This window comes from Liolophura sinensis, chromosome 9 (genome assembly GCF_032854445.1).
Source record: "Liolophura sinensis isolate JHLJ2023 chromosome 9, CUHK_Ljap_v2, whole genome shotgun sequence".
NCBI classification, from domain to species: Eukaryota; Metazoa; Mollusca; class Polyplacophora; order Chitonida; family Chitonidae; genus Liolophura; species Liolophura sinensis.
Genome location: NC_088303.1, coordinates 14,257,020 through 14,273,947, shown reverse-complemented (window position 1 = coordinate 14,273,947; position 16,928 = coordinate 14,257,020).

Below are 16,928 nucleotides of genomic sequence, written 5' to 3'. Positions count from 1 at the left end.
ACTGTAGCCTAGGACATCGAATTAATGTATTAGCTCCTCTGAATATCATATATCTACGAATTTCTATTCTGCAATACCTTCGTTTATACAATACCTAAGTAACACCACGATGAACGACTCAAAATACTCTACAAAATAGCAAATGTATGACGTACATAAACCGATCGTTAATGAAGATTGACATAAATACTTGGCAAAACTATAACATGCACTAAAGCGTGATTATTTCTATGTCTTATATGTATAAATTATCGTTTAAAACAGAGCTCTCTAATGGGTCTGTTTTGGTACCGATTTTGCATTATTTGAAAAATGTCATAATTGATGTCACCAAAAACCACATGTTATTGATATCTACAATAGTCATTGATTTGACAGTGCTGCTGTCCAAGGTGTATTCATAAGGTGTCCCACAGAGTGGTACAATCGGCCCAGATGGCTCAGTTGGTAGAGCGTCCGCTTCGGGGGCGGTAGATCCACGCTCGGTCGGGTAACACCCAAGACCTTAAAAATTTAAGTTGTAACTTTCTCGCTTGGTGAAGTGCAACGACTGGTTTACCCGTATCAGTATGGTGGCTCCGGTGGGGCGGTTTACTTCCCTTCGGTAAATCGTCTCTGTGAAGCAGCACTAGATAAGAGAGCGGTGGCAATCCGTCCTGCAACAAGGAGGCACATTACACGTGCATGCACCCTAAGGATTCCTTCGTGGTCATATGACTGAATAATTGTTGAGTACGACGTTAAACCCCAAGCACTCACTCACTCTTCCCTGAAACATGGTAACATTTTTTTTTACACCCGTGGCCACATGAGGCACATTACATGCGCTCTAAGGACTCCTTCGTCGTCATATGACTGAAAAATTAAGTAAACGTTAAACCTCAAGAGCCATACAAAGGCTCATCATGAGTCCTATTTAGTCTTGGTCGTAGGTGAAATATGAAAAAAAGATGCTGCACATTCCCATTGTCCTATATGATGACAAGACAGAATAAGGAAGGGATTAATAAGTGTATAGTCTTGATATCGTCCATCTTTAATTTCTTGTTTGTTGAGCTGTGTAAATCAGGCACAAACTTGTTTTAAACGATATGAACCTATTCAGTGTATCCAGTTATGTGTTAGTTGCCTGTAAGTCAAGCTTGCCTATAGGGTGGGGTCCACGGACATCTCGCGGTAATGTATGTCTCTGAAAACGTCCCAAAGAAAGGGAAGTAATCCTGAAAACTTTACACTTTGATGATATCATGGTAGTCTCCCCTATGCTAGCCTATTAAGTCTTGTTGCGTCAGTACTTGCTGTGGCCCTCTGTCGATGACACGAACTTCAACACACTCGGTCACTTACACCTGTTTACTGAATGTACAAAGACGGACAAGGTTTACATTCATCTGTACTTCCTGGTGTCCTACAACTATCACGCCGCCAGTTAGTCAGAAATATCCACAATGTGGACAGAATCCATCAAAACATCAGCTCGTAGATTAGTGAGTTATTTGGACACAGTGCCTTATATCTTCTGTCTCTACCACCCCGTAATATGACGTAGGGGCCACTGGATCACCGGAGAATTTGATGTTTTAAAACCATTTTACTGCGTTTGTATAAAAATTTTAAAAAATCAATCGAACAATGTTCCTGGACAGTGTTCAATGGTCTTTCATGTGAAATACACTTTATATTCGAATGTTTTCTTTGCCTTTGAATAAAGTTCCAAAATTTACTCTTCTCTCCTAATACAAGATATTTTGCACAACTACATGTATATATTAAATGGATAATATCGACCTTTAATTATAAAGCTAACCGACTTTTATCTTCAGTGTTAGGGTGGAAGGTGAGGGTAGGTGGTGGTATCGAAAATAAAGGTTTCAAAGCTGTTGTAATTATTATCACCTTATATACCCTCTCTATATTAACCGATGTCAGTATGAGCTGCCCTATATAACATACCACCTCCGCTGAGACGGTCACTTTCACATTTGCACCACAAATGCGCGTAAAGAGTCCCTTACGTGCTCCGCAATTTCACATTAGAGTCTCGTGACCATGCTCTGGGTTATGGTTCAAAGATAACTTTTCATCGGTATACTTTACTATGTTCTTGTATCGTTATTTTGTCTTATGGACACATCGTATTTTTGTGAATTTATAGAACACAAATCAAAGAAAAATATATCTGTATAGGTTTACATTTCCAAAAAAACTACCGATGTTACAAGGGGATCACAATTCTCTTTCCTTTAGCTTGTAACCGATATTCAGCTGTCTGTAAAATCATTTGTACTTCCGGCCAAAATTGCCCCCTGTCGGTGACACAAACTTTAGACATAGATATAATGTTCGCCCATATTACAGCAAATAGAGTTTAGAGTTTTAGAGTTGGGTGTTAGGAAATTTGGCTATATAAAGCAATGTAGTCTAATCGTGGAGACAGCAGCATTGGCTGTGTTAATGACTGGAGTTTGACATAGCCACATGTCGGTGCAGCTATTGTAAAACAAATTACTCTCCACGCCCATTGTCCTGCATGCAACTCATGTGTGAAAGAATTAGGGCGTCGTCCGAGGAAATGAGTTCCTGGTGTCGAAACCAAGTTTATGGAGTTCAACATTATGATTTAGAAAAAAGTATTGAAAGCCCATTTTCTCTGCACTAATATGTACGTCCAACATATCGATGTGTAGATCTTGTGTTGTTACGAGTGGATGACAATCAAAGGCAATTTTGGCGCAATGACCCAAGAGGTCACTGTGAGTTGAAGTACAGCTCATGTCTTCCTTTCCGGCGGTATGTGGGAAGGTCATCCAGCAACCTGTGGATGGTCGTGGGTTTCCTCCCGCCATAATGCTTATAATTGCCAGCGTCGTATAAATGAATTACCCGCGGGGACAGCGTACAACACCAATAAAATAAATAAATCAATAGAATTAGATTGCATGTCAAGGTACGGTGGATTTCCCTACACGCACAAAGATCACAAATGAATATGAACGAATGCATATATTTATGCAACACTGATGGATATAAGATGGCTAGCGCCCGATGCTGCATTTCACGTTAAATCCATCTTGTAAAGGAAATGCAGGCGAACGTCTGGATAAGTATTCCGATGCCGTTCGATATCTCGCGGGACATTGCTACGATATCGGAGAAATAGGATTGAGGCGAGATAGCCCGCATCTGTCAACTCCAGGCCGCCTTCCCATTTTTACGGCCCGCCCCGGAGGAATTGTTTTTGAATTCGGCTCCCCGGTGATAGTGTCCAGGCGGCTCTCTGCTCAGGGTCTATCAAACGTTAAACGGTTTTTGTTCACAGCCAAATGGATGTGTCGTGCTAACTAATGCTCAAACACCTCAATACTGATTATGCCTGCCTCCTCTGGGAGCAATAAACTACGCTCCTACACAGCAAGCCCTCAGAAATCAGCCATATCTTTGCGATAAGGGATTTAGACATTCCCAAACAAATATTTTAAGCCGATAAGCACGTTGGCCGATAAAACAGTGAATCCCGGGAGAACTCTTTCTGAGTTGATTTTGACGCTTGAAGAAACCAGGAGAAGGATGAGTTTGTAGCTGTCTGACTAATGGAGAGCTCAAAGGTAACAACAAAAAGTCTAAGCCTATAGGCATTCTGTGTGCCTGGTTTCACGAAACTTTTTAATTTTTTTGCTCAAGCGATATCTATACCAACCTTATATGTAGTGTTTGAGAAAGTTTTTTCTCAAACAAGAGAAACATTCCATGTTGGGCCAAAAAATAAAAGAACTTTCGCGCCATTTACTAAACTTAAGTAGTTTCGAGAAAACAGTGTTCAAAGAACTTAAAACAGAAGTGTAGACGTGATTTGTATATACTTTTGGGAGATAATCAAAGTTAACAACATACAATGGATATAAGAGACACATGTATGTAGCCACACAAACTTCTGGTTTTGTTAACATCCTATATTTAGTCATGACCACTTCATAATTTTCGGTCAATAATTTTACGAGGTATCACAAAATTGCTCACATGATGTAAAAAATTCAATTCTTTTACTGTAATTTTAGAGCTGTGTGGGTTGTTATCTCAACAATCCGACTTCATTTAACACCTTCTAAAATAACACTACGGAATCATGGCGTCAATCTTCACTTTCGGCGATTTTCTCTATCGAATAACTAAATAAATGGATAAACAAATATGACACGCTTCACTGGATCTACTTGACATTTTGTACTTGGTACTTCGCTGGCATTTTTCGGAGTGAATCAATGAATGAATGCTGTTTCCGCAGAAAAGCTTAGACAGAAGTTTGTCGGATACGAAAGCTAGGAGCAGTGGCTTTCTCTAATGCCATTCACCGGCAAAACCGCAAAATGATACCGTCGCAAACATATTAAGTATTCTTAATTGACAACGTTTGTCAAATGCATAAGGGAACACCCTTTCCATAATGTCAGTTTGGTCTGGCTGAGGTAAAGATGGAACCTGTAAACCTCACATGTATTCTCCAAGACAATTCTTCGTATTGGCATTATGGCAAGAGCGCGTTGTACCAATGGTTTTAAACTGAACCGTGTGAACATGTATTCTCCTAGTCAGTTCTTCGTATTGGCATTATAGCAAGAACGCGTTGTATCAATGGCTTTAAACTGAACCGTGTGAACATGTATTCTCCAAGACAATTCTTCGTATTGGCATTATGGCAAGAACGCGTTGTATCAATGGCTTTAAACTGAACCGTGTGAACATGTATTCTCCAAGACAATTCTTCGTATTGGCATTATAGCAAGAACGCGTTGTACCAATGGCTTTAAACTGAACCGTGTGAGCATGTATTCTCCAAGACAATTCTTCGTATTGGCATTATAGCAAGAACGCGTTGTATCAATGGCTTTAAACTGAACCTTGTGAACATGTATTCTCCAAGACAATTCTTCGTATTGGCATTATGGCAAGAGCGTGTTGTACCAATTGTTTTAAGCTGAACCGTGTGAACATGTATTCTCCAAGACAATTCTTCGTATTGGCATTATAGCAAGAACACGTTGTACCAATTGTTTTAAGGTGAACCGTGTGAGCATGTATTCTCCAAGACAATTCTTTGTTTAGGCATTATAGCAAGAACACGTTGTACCAATTGTTTTAAGGTGAACCGTGTGAGCATGTATTCTCCAAGGCAATTCTTTGTTTAGGCATTATAGCAAGAACACGTTGTACCAATTGTTTTAAGGTGAACCGTGGGAGCATGTATTCTCCAAGGCAATTCTTTGTTTAGGCATTATGGCAAGAACGCGTTGTACCAATGGCTTTAAACTGAACCATGTGAGCATGTATTCTCCAAGACAATTCTTCGTATTGGCATTATAGCAAGAACGCGTTGTACCAATGGCTTTAAACTGAACCGTATGAACATGTATTCTCCAAGACAATTCTTCGTATTGGCATTATAGCAAGAGCGTGTTGTACCAATGGCTTTAAACTGAACCATGTGAGCATGTATTCTCCAAGACAATTCTTCGTATTGGCATTATAGCAAGAACACGTTTTACCAATGGCTTTAAACTGAACCGTATGAACATGTATTCTCCAAGACAATTCTTCGTATTGGCATTATAGCAAGAACACGTTGTACCATTTGTTTTAAGGTGAACCGTGTGAGCATGTATTCTCCAAGGCAATTCTTTGTTTAGGCATTATAGCAAGAACGCGTTGAACCAATGGCTTTAAACTGAACCGTATGAACATGTATTCTCCAAGACAATTCTTCGTATTGGCATTATGGCAAGAACGCGTTGTACCAATGGCTTTAAACTGAACCATGTGAGCATGTATTCTCCAAGACAATTCTTCGTATTGGCATTATAGCAAGAACGCGTTGTATCAATGGCTTTAAACTGAACCGTATGAACATGTATTCTCCAAGACAATTCTTGGTATTGGCATTATAGCAAGAACGCGTTGTACCAATTGTTTTAAGGTGAACCGTGTGAGCATGTATTCTCCAAGGCAATTCTTTGTTTAGGCATTATAGCAAGAACGCGTTGTACCAATGGCGTTAAACTGAACCGTATGAACATGTATTCTCCAAGACAATTCTTCGTATTGGCATTATAGCAAGAACACGTTGTACCAATTGTTTTAAGGTGAACCGTGTGAGCATGTATTCTCCAAGACAATTCTTTGTTTAGGCATTATAGCAAGAACGCGTTGAACCAATGGCTTTAAACTGAACCGTATGAACATGTATTCTCCAAGACAATTCTTCGTATTGGCATTATGGCAAGAACGCGTTGTACCAATGGCTTTAAACTGAACCATGTGAGCATGTATTCTCCAAGACAATTCTTCGTATTGGCATTATAGCAAGAACGCGTTGTATCAATGGCTTTAAACTGAACCGTATGAACATGTATTCTCCAAGACAATTCTTCGTATTGGCATTATAGCAAGAACGCGTTGTACCAATTGTTTTAAGGTGAACCGTGTGAGCATGTATTCTCCAAGGCAATTCTTTGTTTAGGCATTATAGCAAGAACGCGTTGTACCAATGGCTTTAAACTGAACCATGTGAGCATGTATTCTCCAAGACAATTCTTCGTATTGGCATTATAGCAAGAACACGTTGTACCAATGGCTTTAAACTGAACCATGTGAGCATGTATTCTCCAAGACAATTCTTCGTATTGGCATTATAGCAAGAACGCGTTGTACCAATTGTTTTAAACTGAACCGTATGAACATGTATTCTCCAAGACAATTCTTCGTATTGGCATTATAGCAAGAACGCGTTGTATCAGTGGCTTTAAACTGAACCGTATGAACATGTATTCTCCATGACAATTCTTGGTATTGGCATTATAGCAAGAACGCGTTGTACCAATTGTTTTAAACTGAACCGTGTGAGCATGTATTCTCCAAGACAATTCTTCGTATTGGCATTATAGCAAGAACGCGTTGTACCAATTGTTTTAAGGTGAACCGTGTGAGCATGTATTCTCCAAGGCAATTCTTTGTTTAGGCATTATAGCAAGAACGCGTTGTACCAATGGCTTTAAACTGAACCATGTGAGCATGTATTCTCCAAGACAATTCTTCGTATTGGCATTATAGCAAGAACACGTTGTACCAATGGCTTTAAACTGAACCATGTGAGCATGTATTCTCCAAGACAATTCTTCGTATTGGCATTATAGCAAGAACGCGTTGTACCAATTGTTTTAAACTGAACCGTGTGAACATGTATTCTCCAAGACAATTCTTCGTATTGGCATTATAGCAAGAACGCGTTGTACCAATTGTTTTAAGCTGAACCGTGTGAGCATGTATTCTCCAAGGCAATTCTTTGTTTAGGCATTATAGCAAGAACGCGTTGTACCAATGGCTTTAAACTGAACCGTATGAACATGTATTCTCCAAGACAATTCTTCGTATTGGCATTATAACAAGAACACGTTGTACCAATTGTTTTAAGGTGAACCGTGTGAGCATGTATTCTCCAAGACAATTCTTTGTTTAGGCATTATAGCAAGAACGCGTTGAACCAATGGCTTTAAACTGAACCGTATGAACATGTATTCTCCAAGACAATTCTTCGTATTGGCATTATGGCAAGAACGCGTTGTACCAATGGCTTTAAACTGAACCATGTGAGCATGTATTCTCCAAGACAATTCTTCGTATTGGCATTATAGCAAGAACGCGTTGTATCAATGGCTTTAAACTGAACCGTATGAACATGTATTCTCCAAGACAATTCTTCGTATTGGCATTATAGCAAGAACGCGTTGTACCAATTGTTTTAAGGTGAACCGTGTGAGCATGTATTCTCCAAGGCAATTCTTTGTTTAGGCATTATAGCAAGAACGCGTTGTACCAATGGCTTTAAACTGAACCATGTGAGCATGTATTCTCCAAGACAATTCTTCGTATTGGCATTATAGCAAGAACACGTTGTACCAATGGCTTTAAACTGAACCATGTGAGCATGTATTCTCCAAGACAATTCTTCGTTTAGGCATTATAGCAAGAACGTGTTGTGCCAATTGTTTTAAGCTGAACCGTTTGAGCATGTATTCTCCAAGACAATTCTTCGTATTGGCATTATAGCAAGAACGCGTTGTACCAATTGTTTTAAGGTGAACCGTGTGAGCATGTATTCTCCAAGACAATTCTTTGTTTAGGCATTATAGCAAGAACGCGTTGTACCAATGGCTTTAAACTGAACCGTGTGAACATGTATTCTCCAAGACAATTTTTCGTATTGGCATTATGGTAAGAGCGTGTTGTACCAATTGTTTTAAGCTGAACCGTGTGAACATGTATTCTCCAAGACAATTCTTCGTATTGGCATTATAGCAAGAACACGTTGTACCAATGGCTTTAAACTGAACCGTGTGAACATGTATTCTCCAAGACAATTCTTCGTATTGGCATTATGGTAAGAGCGTGTTGTACCAATTGTTTTAAGCTGAACCGTGTGAGCATGTATTCTCCAAGGCAGTTCTTTGTTTAGGCATTATGGCAAGAACGCGTTGTACCAATGGCTTTAAACTGAACCATGTGAGCATGTATTCTCCAAGACAATTCTTCGTATTGGCATTATAGCAAGAACGCGTTGTACCAATGGCTTTAAACTGAACCGTATGAACATGTATTCTCCAAGACAATTCTTCGTATTGGCATTATAGCAAGAGCGTGTTGTACCAATGGCTTTAAACTGAACCGTGTGAGCATGTATTCTCCAAGACAATTCTTCGTATTGGCATTATGGCAAGAACACGTTTTACCAATGGCTTTAAACTGAACCGTATGAACATGTATTCTCCAAGACAATTCTTCGTATTGGCATTATAGCAAGAACGCGTTGTACCAATGGCTTTAAACTGAACCATGTGAGCATGCATTCTCCAAGACAATTCTTCGTATTGGCATTATAGCAAGAACGCGTTGTACCAAATGTTTTAAACTGAACCGTATGAACATGTATTCTCCAAGACAATTCTTCGTATTGACATTATAGCAAGAACACGTTGTACCATTTGTTTTAAGGTGAACCGTGTGAGCATGTATTCTCCAAGGCAATTCTTTGTTTAGGCATTATAGCAAGAACGCGTTGAACCAATGGCTTTAAACTGAACCGTATGAACATGTATTCTCCAAGACAATTCTTCGTATTGGCATTATGGCAAGAACGCGTTGTACCAATGGCTTTAAACTGAACCATGTGAGCATGTATTCTCCAAGACAATTCTTCGTATTGGCATTATAGCAAGAACGCGTTGTATCAATGGCTTTAAACTGAACCGTATGAACATGTATTCTCCAAGACAATTCTTGGTATTGGCATTATAGCAAGAACGCGTTGTACCAATTGTTTTAAGCTGAACCGTGTGAGCATGTATTCTCCAAGGCAATTCTTTGTTTAGGCATTATAGCAAGAACGCGTTGTACCAATGGCTTTAAACTGAACCGTATGAACATGTATTCTCCAAGACAATTCTTCGTATTGGCATTATAGCAAGAACACGTTGTACCAATTGTTTTAAGGTGAACCGTGTGAGCATGTATTCTCCAAGACAATTCTTTGTTTAGGCATTATAGCAAGAACGCGTTGAACCAATGGCTTTAAACTCAACCGTATGAACATGTATTCTCCAAGACAATTCTTCGTATTGGCATTATGGCAAGAACGCGTTGTACCAATGGCTTTAAACTGAACCATGTGAGTATGTATTCTCCAAGACAATTCTTCGTATTGGCATTATAGCAAGAACGCGTTGTATCAATGGCTTTAAACTGAACCGTATGAACATGTATTCTCCAAGACAATTCTTCGTATTGGCATTATAGCAAGAACGCGTTGTACCAATTGTTTTAAGGTGAACCGTGTGAGCATGTATTCTCCAAGGCAATTCTTTGTTTAGGCATTATAGCAAGAACGCGTTGTACCAATGGCTTTAAACTGAACCATGTGAGCATGTATTCTCCAAGACAATTCTTCGTATTGGCATTATAGCAAGAACACGTTGTACCAATGGCTTTAAACTGAACCATGTGAGCATGTATTCTCCAAGACAATTCTTCGTATTGGCATTATAGCAAGAACGCGTTGTACCAATTGTTTTAAACTGAACCGTATGAACATGTATTCTCCAAGACAATTCTTCGTATTGGCATTATAGCAAGAACGCGTTGTATCAATGGCTTTAAACTGAACCGTATGAACATGTATTCTCCAAGACAATTCTTCGTATTGGCATTATGGCAAGAACGCGTTGTACCAATGGCTTTAAACTGAACCATGTGAGCATGTATTCTCCAAGACAATTCTTCGTATTGGCATTATAGCAAGAACGCGTTGTATCAATGGCTTTAAACTGAACCGTATGAACATGTATTCTCCAAGACAATTCTTCGTATTGGCATTATAGCAAGAACGCGTTGTACCAATTGTTTTAAGGTGAACCGTGTGAGCATGTATTCTCCAAGGCAATTCTTTGTTTAGGCATTATAGCAAGAACGCGTTGTACCAATGGCTTTAAACTGAACCATGTGAGCATGTATTCTCCAAGACAATTCTTCGTATTGGCATTATAGCAAGAACACGTTGTACCAATGGCTTTAAACTGAACCATGTGAGCATGTATTCTCCAAGACAATTCTTCGTATTGGCATTATAGCAAGAACGCGTTGTACCAATTGTTTTAAACTGAACCGTATGAACATGTATTCTCCAAGACAATTCTTCGTATTGGCATTATAGCAAGAACGCGTTGTATCAATGGCTTTAAACTGAACCGTATGAACATGTATTCTCCAAGACAATTCTTCGTATTGGCATTATAGCAAGAACGCGTTGTACCAATTGTTTTAAGGTGAACCGTGTGAGCATGTATTCTCCAAGGCAATTCTTTGTTTAGGCATTATAGCAAGAACGCGTTGTACCAATGGCTTTAAACTGAACCATGTGAGCATGTATTCTCCAAGACAATTCTTCGTATTGGCATTATAGCAAGAACACGTTGTACCAATGGCTTTAAACTGAACCATGTGAGCATGTATTCTCCAAGACAATTCTTCGTATTGGCATTATAGCAAGAACGCGTTGTACCAATTGTTTTAAACTGAACCGTGTGAACATGTATTCTCCAAGACAATTCTTCGTATTGGCATTATAGCAAGAACGCGTTGTACCAATTGTTTTAAGCTGAACCGTGTGAGCATGTATTCTCCAAGGCAATTCTTTGTTTAGGCATTATAGCAAGAACGCGTTGTACCAATGGCTTTAAACTGAACCGTATGAACATGTATTCTCCAAGACAATTCTTCGTATTGGCATTATAACAAGAACACGTTGTACCAATTGTTTTAAGGTGAACCGTGTGAGCATGTATTCTCCAAGACAATTCTTTGTTTAGGCATTATAGCAAGAACGCGTTGAACCAATGGCTTTAAACTGAACCGTATGAACATGTATTCTCCAAGACAATTCTTCGTATTGGCATTATGGCAAGAACGCGTTGTACCAATGGCTTTAAACTGAACCATGTGAGCATGTATTCTCCAAGACAATTCTTCGTATTGGCATTATAGCAAGAACGCGTTGTATCAATGGCTTTAAACTGAACCGTATGAACATGTATTCTCCAAGACAATTCTTCGTATTGGCATTATAGCAAGAACGCGTTGTACCAATTGTTTTAAGGTGAACCGTGTGAGCATGTATTCTCCAAGGCAATTCTTTGTTTAGGCATTATAGCAAGAACGCGTTGTACCAATGGCTTTAAACTGAACCATGTGAGCATGTATTCTCCAAGACAATTCTTCGTATTGGCATTATAGCAAGAACACGTTGTACCAATGGCTTTAAACTGAACCATGTGAGCATGTATTCTCCAAGACAATTCTTCGTATTGGCATTATAGCAAGAACGCGTTGTACCAATTGTTTTAAACTGAACCGTGTGAACATGTATTCTCCAAGACAATTCTTCGTATTGGCATTATAGCAAGAACGCGTTGTACCAATTGTTTTAAGGTGAACCGTGTGAGCATGTATTCTCCAAGGCAATTCTTTGTTTAGGCATTATAGCAAGAACGCGTTGTACCAATGGCTTTAAACTGAACCATGTGAGCATGTATTCTCCAAGACAATTCTTCGTATTGGCATTATAGCAAGAACACGTTGTACCAATGGCTTTAAACTGAACCATGTGAGCATGTATTCTCCAAGACAATTCTTCGTTTAGGCATTATAGCAAGAACGTGTTGTGCCAATTGTTTTAAGCTGAACCGTTTGAGCATGTATTCTCCAAGACAATTCTTCGTATTGGCATTATAGCAAGAACGCGTTGTACCAATTGTTTTAAGGTGAACCGTGTGAGCATGTATTCTCCAAGACAATTCTTTGTTTAGGCATTATAGCAAGAACGCGTTGTACCAATGGCTTTAAACTGAACCGTGTGAACATGTATTCTCCAAGACAATTTTTCGTATTGGCATTATGGTAAGAGCGTGTTGTACCAATTGTTTTAAGCTGAACCGTGTGAACATGTATTCTCCAAGACAATTCTTCGTATTGGCATTATAGCAAGAACACGTTGTACCAATGGCTTTAAACTGAACCGTGTGAACATGTATTCTCCAAGACAATTCTTCGTATTGGCATTATGGTAAGAGCGTGTTGTACCAATTGTTTTAAGCTGAACCGTGTGAGCATGTATTCTCCAAGGCAGTTCTTTGTTTAGGCATTATGGCAAGAACGCGTTGTACCAATGGCTTTAAACTGAACCATGTGAGCATGTATTCTCCAAGACAATTCTTCGTATTGGCATTATAGCAAGAACGCGTTGTACCAATGGCTTTAAACTGAACCGTATGAACATGTATTCTCCAAGACAATTCTTCGTATTGGCATTATAGCAAGAGCGTGTTGTACCAATGGCTTTAAACTGAACCGTGTGAGCATGTATTCTCCAAGACAATTCTTCGTATTGGCATTATGGCAAGAACACGTTTTACCAATGGCTTTAAACTGAACCGTATGAACATGTATTCTCCAAGACAATTCTTCGTATTGGCATTATAGCAAGAACGCGTTGTACCAATGGCTTTAAACTGAACCATGTGAGCATGCATTCTCCAAGACAATTCTTCGTATTGGCATTATAGCAAGAACGCGTTGTACCAAATGTTTTAAACTGAACCGTATGAACATGTATTCTCCAAGACAATTCTTCGTATTGACATTATAGCAAGAACACGTTGTACCATTTGTTTTAAGGTGAACCGTGTGAGCATGTATTCTCCAAGGCAATTCTTTGTTTAGGCATTATAGCAAGAACGCGTTGAACCAATGGCTTTAAACTGAACCGTATGAACATGTATTCTCCAAGACAATTCTTCGTATTGGCATTATGGCAAGAACGCGTTGTACCAATGGCTTTAAACTGAACCATGTGAGCATGTATTCTCCAAGACAATTCTTCGTATTGGCATTATAGCAAGAACGCGTTGTATCAATGGCTTTAAACTGAACCGTATGAACATGTATTCTCCAAGACAATTCTTGGTATTGGCATTATAGCAAGAACGCGTTGTACCAATTGTTTTAAGCTGAACCGTGTGAGCATGTATTCTCCAAGGCAATTCTTTGTTTAGGCATTATAGCAAGAACGCGTTGTACCAATGGCTTTAAACTGAACCGTATGAACATGTATTCTCCAAGACAATTCTTCGTATTGGCATTATGGCAAGAACGCGTTGTACCAATGGCTTTAAACTGAACCATGTGAGTATGTATTCTCCAAGACAATTCTTCGTATTGGCATTATAGCAAGAACGCGTTGTATCAATGGCTTTAAACTGAACCGTATGAACATGTATTCTCCAAGACAATTCTTCGTATTGGCATTATAGCAAGAACGCGTTGTACCAATTGTTTTAAGGTGAACCGTGTGAGCATGTATTCTCCAAGGCAATTCTTTGTTTAGGCATTATAGCAAGAACGCGTTGTACCAATGGCTTTAAACTGAACCATGTGAGCATGTATTCTCCAAGACAATTCTTCGTATTGGCATTATAGCAAGAACACGTTGTACCAATGGCTTTAAACTGAACCATGTGAGCATGTATTCTCCAAGACAATTCTTCGTATTGGCATTATAGCAAGAACGCGTTGTACCAATTGTTTTAAACTGAACCGTATGAACATGTATTCTCCAAGACAATTCTTCGTATTGGCATTATAGCAAGAACGCGTTGTATCAATGGCTTTAAACTGAACCGTATGAACATGTATTCTCCAAGACAATTCTTGGTATTGGCATTATAGCAAGAACGCGTTGTACCATTTGTTTTAAGGTGAACCGTGTGAGCATGTATTCTCCAAGACAATTCTTTGTTTAGGCATTATAGCAAGAACGCGTTGTACCAATGGCTTTAAACTGAACCGTATGAACATGTATTCTCCAAGACAATTCTTCGTATTGGCATTATAGCAAGAACACGTTGTACCAATTGTTTTAAGGTGAACCGTGTGAGCATGTATTCTCCAAGACAATTCTTTGTTTAGGCATTATAGCAAGAACGCGTTGAACCAATGGCTTTAAACTGAACCGTATGAACATGTATTCTCCAAGACAATTCTTCGTATTGGCATTATGGCAAGAACGCGTTGTACCAATGGCTTTAAACTGAACCATGTGAGCATGTATTCTCCAAGACAATTCTTCGTATTGGCATTATAGCAAGAACACGTTGTATCAATGGCTTTAAACTGAACCGTATGAACATGTATTCTCCAAGACAATTCTTCGTATTGGCATTATGGCAAGAACGCGTTGTACCAATGGCTTTAAACTGAACCATGTGAGCATGTATTCTCCAAGACAATTCTTCGTATTGGCATTATAGCAAGAACGCGTTGTATCAATGGCTTTAAACTGAACCGTATGAACATGTATTCTCCAAGACAATTCTTCGTATTGGCATTATAGCAAGAACGCGTTGTACCAATTGTTTTAAGGTGAACCGTGTGAGCATGTATTCTCCAAGGCAATTCTTTGTTTAGGCATTATAGCAAGAACGCGTTGTACCAATGGCTTTAAACTGAACCATGTGAGCATGTATTCTCCAAGACAATTCTTCGTATTGGCATTATAGCAAGAACACGTTGTACCAATGGCTTTAAACTGAACCATGTGAGCATGTATTCTCCAAGACAATTCTTCGTATTGGCATTATAGCAAGAACGCGTTGTACCAATTGTTTTAAACTGAACCGTATGAACATGTATTCTCCAAGACAATTCTTCGTATTGGCATTATAGCAAGAACGCGTTGTATCAATGGCTTTAAACTGAACCGTATGAACATGTATTCTCCAAGACAATTCTTCGTATTGGCATTATAGCAAGAACGCGTTGTACCAATTGTTTTAAGGTGAACCGTGTGAGCATGTATTCTCCAAGGCAATTCTTTGTTTAGGCATTATAGCAAGAACGCGTTGTACCAATGGCTTTAAACTGAACCATGTGAGCATGTATTCTCCAAGACAATTCTTCGTATTGGCATTATAGCAAGAACACGTTGTACCAATGGCTTTAAACTGAACCATGTGAGCATGTATTCTCCAAGACAATTCTTCGTATTGGCATTATAGCAAGAACGCGTTGTACCAATTGTTTTAAACTGAACCGTGTGAACATGTATTCTCCAAGACAATTCTTCGTATTGGCATTATAGCAAGAACGCGTTGTACCAATTGTTTTAAGCTGAACCGTGTGAGCATGTATTCTCCAAGGCAATTCTTTGTTTAGGCATTATAGCAAGAACGCGTTGTACCAATGGCTTTAAACTGAACCGTATGAACATGTATTCTCCAAGACAATTCTTCGTATTGGCATTATAACAAGAACACGTTGTACCATTTGTTTTAAGGTGAACCGTGTGAGCATGTATTCTCCAAGACAATTCTTTGTTTAGGCATTATAGCAAGAACGCGTTGAACCAATGGCTTTAAACTGAACCGTATGAACATGTATTCTCCAAGACAATTCTTCGTATTGGCATTATGGCAAGAACGCGTTGTACCAATGGCTTTAAACTGAACCATGTGAGCATGTATTCTCCAAGACAATTCTTCGTATTGGCATTATAGCAAGAACGCGTTGTATCAATGGCTTTAAACTGAACCGTATGAACATGTATTCTCCAAGACAATTCTTCGTATTGGCATTATAGCAAGAACGCGTTGTACCAATTGTTTTAAGGTGAACCGTGTGAGCATGTATTCTCCAAGGCAATTCTTTGTTTAGGCATTATAGCAAGAACGCGTTGTACCAATGGCTTTAAACTGAACCATGTGAGCATGTATTCTCCAAGACAATTCTTCGTATTGGCATTATAGCAAGAACACGTTGTACCAATGGCTTTAAACTGAACCATGTGAGCATGTATTCTCCAAGACAATTCTTCGTATTGGCATTATAGCAAGAACGCGTTGTACCAATTGTTTTAAACTGAACCGTGTGAACATGTATTCTCCAAGACAATTCTTCGTATTGGCATTATAGCAAGAACGCGTTGTACCAATTGTTTTAAGGTGAACCGTGTGAGCATGTATTCTCCAAGGCAATTCTTTGTTTAGGCATTATAGCAAGAACGCGTTGTACCAATTGTTTTAAACTGAACCGTGTGAGCATGTATTCTCCAAGACAATTCTTCGTTTAGGCATTATAGCAAGAACGTGTTGTGCCAATTGTTTTAAGCTGAACCGTTTGAGCATGTATTCTCCAAGACAATTCTTCGTATTGGCATTATAGCAAGAACGCGTTGTACCAATTGTTTTAAGGTGAACCGTGTGAGCATGTATTCTCCAAGACAATTCTTTGTTTAGGCATTATAGCAAGAACGCGTTGTACCAATGGCTTTAAACTGA